Source organism: Haemaphysalis longicornis, unplaced genomic scaffold (genome assembly GCF_048455015.1).
Source record: "Haemaphysalis longicornis isolate Haplotype H1 unplaced genomic scaffold, Haemaphysalis longicornis Haplotype H1 scaffold_1, whole genome shotgun sequence".
Classification (NCBI taxonomy): domain Eukaryota; kingdom Metazoa; phylum Arthropoda; class Arachnida; order Ixodida; family Ixodidae; genus Haemaphysalis; species Haemaphysalis longicornis.
In genome coordinates this window covers 401,097,981-401,105,927 of record NW_027526203.1, presented here as the reverse complement: position 1 = coordinate 401,105,927, position 7,947 = coordinate 401,097,981, and the positions used below count along the sequence as shown (strand labels likewise).

General features: G+C 46.4%; 2 non-coding genes across 2 annotated transcripts; both read right to left on the bottom strand.

The window, feature by feature from the left end:
* Positions 1-3,097: 3,097 nt before the first annotated feature.
* On the bottom strand, positions 3,098-3,179 carry Trnas-gcu (transfer RNA serine (anticodon GCU)). The gene has a single exon. It is a non-coding gene; the product is annotated as a tRNA-Ser (tRNA).
* A 4,408-nt stretch (positions 3,180-7,587) lies between these two features.
* Positions 7,588-7,660, bottom strand: Trnar-acg (transfer RNA arginine (anticodon ACG)). The gene has a single exon. It is a non-coding gene; the product is annotated as a tRNA-Arg (tRNA).
* Positions 7,661-7,947: the final 287 nt, after the last annotated feature.

Genomic DNA, 7,947 nt, shown 5'->3' with positions numbered 1-7,947 from the left:
CTAGCAACGGAGTGAGAGCGCGCTGCGCCAACCCGCAGCTGTTTGGGAGAGAGTGTTCACCATCGGAGAGAGGAGAGGAGGAGAGGCGAAGCTGTGCGGACAACGCCGGACAGACGCAGGAAGGACAGAGGGGCGAGCATGAGATGCGTTGCATCTAAAAACGGCTGCTGCGGCCGAGATCGAACCCTTTCCCAGGGCTTAGCAGGAACAGGCCCAAGTCACGGAGCCACTGCGGCGGGTAATTAGGCCTTAGGTAACAGACAAGGAACTTTATTGGTGGTCCTGAGAGACTCCGATGCCCCCTTTTCAGGGGGGTGATGAACCCGCGGGCCACTCCCACGTTTGTACGGGAAGTCCAAGCTTCACCGCCGCATCGTGGGCTCTCTGGACAGCACATAACTGACATGAAAACTCGGAGCTTCGTAGCGCAGAGCTCCACTCTTCTTCGGTGCAGCTATTCGGTCCTCTCTGTAACGAGGGGCATCCCCAAAGCATGTGTTCTAAATTCCACATCTCGGGCAGTCCGGATTATAGCTGTCTGGATCGATGGAGTGAAATAAAGCCAAGTTTGGATACGATCCTGTCTCAACACGGTAATAAAATATTTAGTGGAAATCGGGCACACAGAACAGTGCACACATAACAAATTCAGCCATCTGTTTAGTAATGCGTACAAGCATTCCAACGCTGCATCTATTCACTTTGAGTTTTTTTCCTTCAACCAACGATCAGCATTCACACTGTTCTAGCGATTAAGTTTATTAACTTCGCCGATTGCGCATTTTCGTGCAGATATATGGAGGGCGTTGTTTTGTTGGTGGTTTTTTTTCATAATTTTTCGTTTCGGTTTGTTTTGGGGGATTTCTTATTTTTGTCTTCGTCATGTGAGGGCGATGTATGAGATAACATTTTTTTTATTTTCTTAGCTAGTTTTTAGTACTTTTTTATTTTTAAATTTCTGTGTTTCCTTTTAATTTTCTTCCACCGATAATCTTTACTTACACTAGTTGAATGACTAAATGTGTTACGTTCGCTAATCATGCACTATTGTGCAGATACAGGCCTTTACAGGGGTGGTGTTATAGGGCACTCAAAAAAAAAATACCTGCGCCTTAAGACAATGACTACTGAAATAACTAGTAATTCGGAAAAACCTTGAAGCGCCTTCGACGTTTGTTCGCTCCATTAGTAGGCTATTCCGAGCCCGGTTTTCATTCAGCACATCGTCCTCATCCGCAACGGCATCATGGACAACGGACTTTGTCGCTATATTTGTTGCATCTCATGGCTCATAGGCGCAGTCGCCATTGATCAGGAGGCTACATTACGGGAAGTCGCCCACTTCACCATTTTGTCCCAGTGCGGTAATGAGGAAACGGAGACAGGTTCATAGAAGGGTTCTGGCTATCATGACCACCCACTAAGTCCATCATATCCCTCCCGTGTAAGCCGTAGTTCCCTTTATTTGTTCTCCCTCCGCGTAACAGTTCTTTCTCCGCATGAAAACTTTTGCCTCCGATTGGCTCTCACAGCAAGTGTCTTTGAAAGTAGGAGGAATCCGTTCCTCATCTGTCCTTAAGCCACATTCTGCCGCGACGCTTGCTCTTCGTTTTCTACTTGGATCGTTGGATCGTGCAAACAGTTAATGTGCGAGACCGCCAAACAACGGTGTTGAAAATTTTCAGTTCGGATACGTGACAGCAACGTGCGGACAATAAAGCGCCATTGCGTGGAATTTTGACGTCACCCAAACAGCACGCGCGCAGCCTGTTTTTGTATTTCCCGCAGATAAGAAGGAATGCAACCACCACGTCTTGATATCAGTCATGACGTCATGCTCAGTTTCGGAATGCTGGTGAGCCACCGTGACAGAGAAATAACAAACTACCATATTTTCTCGATGTGGGCCTCTATCTCCCCTTCCCCAACGCCCAACAAATATTTCTCTTCTCTACTGGGAATGAACCGCCATAAAGCACCCTCTCCTAGTTTCATGCCAAAAGAAAGTCTAAAAAAGTCAGCATATATGTTTACCTTTTGTGTCGTGTTCGTAGTAACAGGCGAGGGGACCAGTAGCTGAGCAAGGAAGGAATGACCCACCGGTCGTTTATTCAGTCGGTTATATAGCTGCGTGGGCAGCGAGGGGAAGGGAGAGTTGGGCAACAAAGTGAAAACTGCTATCGGCGCACACGCGCGATAGCCCGATCTGATACAGACAAGTCATTGCCATGTGCTTCAAAGAATATCTAAGCAGGCCTACCGCCGGTAGCCCCAAGGATACAAACAACAAAAAAGGATTGGGGTGCTTATAAACGATAAAATATGGTACATCAACGCTGTTCCTGGTATGTTCGGAAGCATTAACTTAGTACTGCTGGTCTAATGGGCAAGCACGTCCAACATAACCCGTAACGTCAGCAGTATTAACAACTCGGACGGAATGGACTTGCGAAGGAAGAGCAAGTCAGGCAGTCTCTGGAAATATAAAGAGCGTAGAAATAGCCTTTCCAGAATTTAACAAATTACATTTATATCTGGCAGGACTTTACAGAATAGTAGTCACGACTCTTTCGAACAATAGGCTCAGCTTAGCTTTGCCCCGCCTCTGTGTTGCAGGCAAGCAGAGGGGTATCCACCCTGCTCAGAATTTAGGCTGGCGTAAGTGGCGTATTTCAAGCGGAACAAATCTCGCCATAATGCCGCTAGATGTGACAAAATGAACTGAACTTCGTTACCCAGTGGTAAGGAAGACAGCCGTTCTAAAAGGCGCTCCTCCACGGACTTACTATCCGTTAATGCGTGTGTAGGACATACAAGCGGCGAAATTTGTTCCTGAGGAAGTCTTCGTAAGAGACAAAGAAATATGGCCTCAGTTTGACGTAGTTTTAGTTAAGAAAACCACGAACGCTTGACGAGCATGTCAAGAGGGTGTAAAGACACGATCAAGAATACTGCCATAGAAATGGTACATTTACCTGTGAAATATCCAACGAGAAAACCGAATTGGGAAGGTGTGCAGTTTAATTTCATCTGTGAAAGATCCAATGATAAAACCTAATTGGGAAGGTGTGCAGTTATTTAAAAAAAAAAAAACTTCCGACGAGGATGGGATTCGAACCCACGCGGGCAGAGCCCAATGGATTAGCAGTCCATCGCCTTAACCTCTCGGCCACCTCGTCCTGACGACGAGACTGCATACGAGATGCAAGTTACGCGCTGCTGCTGTGCAGCCAGGGGATTTTTTTTGTATGTGTGTGTGTGTGTGTGTGTGTGTGTGTGTGTGTGTGTGTGGTGTACGTGTGTGGCAGCGGCGCGCCTATTGTTTGTCAAGACAATCGTAACATCACTTCCGCGTACCGTGCCAATAACGCAATTCTAGCAGGGGAGCTGTTCCAGGGCTGGCCCTGACGACAGTCTATTCTGATATCGTGTAACGCTCCGTTTCTCCGCTGCGCACAAACCGGTTCCCAGATAGAAAAACTTCATTGAAATAAAAAAAGGCCCGAGAGCCTTCATATTTTGATATAAAACGGCTTATATTGCCCCCAGAGAAATCTCTTCCCAGCAATGCATCTGTGTTTAGGGGTGAAGCCGACTTTAAGGGGCCAGGTGTAAGCTCCTTAGCCTTTCTAATCTGGCTTTTCCACATTCTGTTGCACAGAGAGAGAGAGAGAGAGAGAAAGAGACTTTAATGATGACCAGCGAGGTTAGCCAAGCCGTTGCGCTGGCTTGCTACGCTACAAGATAGAAAGAAAGCAAAGAGAAAGGGAAAAAGAGAAAGAAAGCAAAAAACAAAAGAAACAAAACAAACACTAAACAATACGATAAAAATGAAAAGATGTCATTTTATGCGCCCAAAATTTTCAATCACAAAACTCTGTCCAGTTCTGTGCTCCGAAGAAACTCCAAGAGAGCTTTGACTGCACGTGCAGCCTGACTGAGACCCGAACAAGGTCCCCCCCAAAAATACAGCCCTCAGTTCAAGTCCCGCACCAAGCCGCCTGCACAAAGGTAATGTTAGTTTCTCTCTGTGCACGGTGTACTTTGGGCACACGCACATAACATGGCGAATGTCTCCTCGTGAGCCACATGTGGGACAAAAAGGTGAAGATGCCTGCTGGATTTCGTAGAGGTAATGCACAGTGATGCATGACAATCTACGGAGGGAGTTTGATTAGAGAAAACGGCACTAACTCTTGCGTTATTGAAGGTATCCTGAAACAAGTTATATGAAAATTAGCCGCTAAGGTAACTCTACCATTACGCCGAGTTCCATTTACTTGTTATGAATAGTTATTTCACAGTGACGTTGAAAACGTTCGAGAATTACTGTATACTGCCAATACATGGCCATCTACGGAGGGAGTATGGTTACAGAAAACGGCTGTAACTCTTGTTTTAGCGGAACTATCCGGAAACAGATTATATGACAATTAGCCGGTAACATTGCGCACCGCAGCTTTGTTGGTCGTCCTTCTTCAGACAGTGGAAGGGTACTGAATTTTATTTTACTTATAAACTGGCTCTCAGGTTGCACTGCTGTCAGCGACGCTGTCGTCGCATAGCTGACGGCCTAACTATGATAGCCTTATCGGGCCTCGGTAGCAGCGAGGAGGATGTCACCTGGCACTGTCGAGGCCTAAATGAGGGGGAAGAAGAAGAGAAAGCTGGTTACTTCTTCCCATCCGCCGTATTGGCGCATTGCCCCATTTGTAAACTGTTACGTCTCTCGTCGAACTGTTCGATTTCTGCGTGACGATTCCTCCTCTTCATATTGCCTTTAGCCCGTGCCCTTGCAGCAGACTGTAAGACGTCTCCTCTAAGTAAGTTCAACTTTCAACTTTCTTCGTCATTGAGGTTTTAATTTTGCCAGGTGACATCGTCGTTCTCGTTGTTGCCGAAGCCCAATAAGATTAGTATCCCAATACAAATAGCCTCACAAGCACTCCAGTTTAAGCTGCAGAGAGACCCATGCGAAGGGGCTTTATACTCTGAAGAGGCCAAACATACTTCATATGTGGTATGATATTCAATACTCTGTTGGTGGCTCTTACAGAGATCATTTGTTCTTTAATCAGTCAGTCAGTCAGTCAGTCAGTCAGTCAGTCAGTCAGTCAGTCAGTCAGTCAGTCAGTCAGTCAGTCAGTCAGGCAGTCAGTCAGTCAGTCAGTCAGTCAGGCAGTCAGTCAGTCAGTCAGTCAGTCAGTCAGTCACACAGTCAGACAGTCAGTCAGTCGGTCAGTCGGTCAGTCAGTCAGTCAGTCAAGTCAGTCAGTCAGTCAGTCAGTCAGTCAGTCAGTCAGTCAGTCAGTCAGTCAGTCAGTCAGTCGGTCAGTCCTGCGTCGTCGTTTCCGGTTTGCGGTGATGACGTCCTTCCGCGGACTATTGATGACCACGACTGATAGCCACGGCTGCTCCAAACAGCCATCGCCAACAGGAGGAGGAGGAGAAAAGGGAACGGAAAGGCCGCGAGGTTATCCAGGCTTACAGTCCGGATTCCTACTCGGCACTGGGGAAGGGGGTGTTCAGGGAATGAATGAGAGGGCACACCAAAAAATCACTCAATGGGCCTTTAGTAATGTTCTCCCGTGGCGGAGCTATAACATTCGGGATATGTACCTGCCGCGGTGGCGCATTGGGTAAGGCGTTGTGCTGCTGAGCACGAGGACGCGGGTTCGATTCCCGGCCGCGGCGACCGCTTTTCTGATGGAGGCGAAAAGCGAAAATGCCCGTGTGTGCGAGATTTCGGCGCACGTTAAAGATCCCCAGGTGGTCAAAATTACACGGGAGCCCTCCACTACGGCGCGCCTTAGTGCCTGTGTAGCGTCGGCGCGTTAAACGTCATAATCAATCAGTATTCGAAACATGTGTTAAAGAGTGATCGCAAAAGGAACCGGGTGTGGTTGAGTCCTCGTGTTTTTTTTTTTGTTTTTTTTTTTTTTTTTGCTCTACGCGCACTCGCTCCCACAATTTATACCGCTTTTACTCACATTATATCTCGAAACAACACAAAACGACGAGCCTAAATTATCAAGCTATTTGCAACTGAAACTGACCTATTTGTAATCAGACATAAGTATTAACATAAACTAAAACCTCTTAAACGAACTTTGCGAGGTTGCGCTTCCACAAGGAAATTCTGTTATGTGCGATAGCACGAAGGTAACTGCAATTATTTTCTACTGTCACCATGTATAACGTTTATAAGGGTGTAAATGTTAATGCAATTCGTTCATCGTACTAATACTTGTTCGACTGTTACTCTGCAAGTAAAAAGCGAGCGTCGTCCAGGGAACAGCAGGATTTATTTCACCGAATGACCACTCATTTCACAAAAAATAAGGCGTTTCGCCCGCTTCCATGTGGTTCATAACAAAAAAGAGCAGGGAAAAAAATTCAACCAAGCCGCAGTCAGACGCGTTACCCCTTGCGCCCCCGGCCCCACACACGCAGTGCACGTGCCACATAGAGGAGGCTATGGCTGAACACGCCACATTGTGAAAATGATCTTGACTGGTTTCAAGGATAGCACTTCGAACAAGGGCGAGGCGAACTGCGAAATAAGGCCAGTGTGCTGAGGATATGGAAGCTTACTGTGGCGCACTTCCTTCCCTTGGTGGTGCACGGACGTATTTTCACACAGCCAAAGACGCCGCAACGATCGTGTACTACCAAAAGTTTATCGGGACGAACTCTCGCTCTGCAACAAATCAGGAGAGCACAAAAGGCCGTCAAAAAATTTTCTCTGTTATTTTCGCATCCAGAACAGCTTTGAGCAGTTCTTAGAAAGTCCAAACGTGACTGCGTCAAGCATGGTGGTCGCCTGTCTCGGTAGACAAGCTCGAGGACTCATCTGGGTCGTTTTCTGGGTAGCTAATGTGCGCAAACGTTGAATACGGCAGTACTTCGTCCAAGCCTTATGTTCAACGTCAATGTACATAGACAGCATACCATTGATGGTCTTGTTCAGACGTTAAGTTCAATAGATTGGGGGTGGCATGGCGTTGTCCTTCGGTGGTCCGTGTTGCTGTAGCGTAAGATCCCTTGCATGAACTCAGCAGTAAAGACCATTCCTTGGTATGTGATAAGGACTTCAGGGCCTCTATGTGGTAGCACAACTTAATGAACAAAGAATTCGGACACTCATTGTGCAGTTTATGATTGGTTGCACTCACATTTTCACTAGGAACTTCGTAAGAAAACCAGCGAAAATTATCGGCTTATTAGCTACTGAAACTTGACGCATAATTATTAAGATGAAAAAAACAATCTTCTTCTACAAACTTTCCGTTGATGTAGTTCCGGCTCAAAAAAGGGTGTTATGCGTGATGGCACATGCAGAGTTGAAAGGACTTTTTTTCCTGTGTAACGATTAATAGTATTCATGAAAACGTAATTGTAAACTTAGTTAGTTCTATACTAATTATTCCTATTTGGTACCTTTTTAAAGTGCGTCTAGTAGATAACAGGAGATTCATTCAACTAAATGATGTCTCGTTTCAGGAAAAAAAAGATGTTTCACATCCTCCCGTATGGTTTGTGAAAAAAAAAAAAAAAAAAAAAAAAAAAGGTACGAAAAAATTTAAACGAGCCTGCCAGGATTCGAACCTGGAATCTTCTGATCCGTAGTCAGACGCGTTATCCGTTGCGCCACAGGCCCGACGCCCTCGGTGCACGTACAACATTTAGCTGAACCCGCCAAATTGTGAAGAAGCTCTTGGCTGCTTTCAAGGATAGCGCTTCGAACAGGGCTGAGGCGAATTACGAAATAAGGCCAGCGGCCTGAGGAGATCAACGCTTACTGTGGCGTACTTTCTTGCCTTGGTACTTCCTTATCTTCCTTCAGCACCATCAAGGAGGTCTGCCTCAAGTCACCTCTCTCTCTCTCTCTCTCTCTCTCTCTCTCTCTCTCTCTCTCTCTCTCTCTCTCTCTCTCTCTCTCTCTCT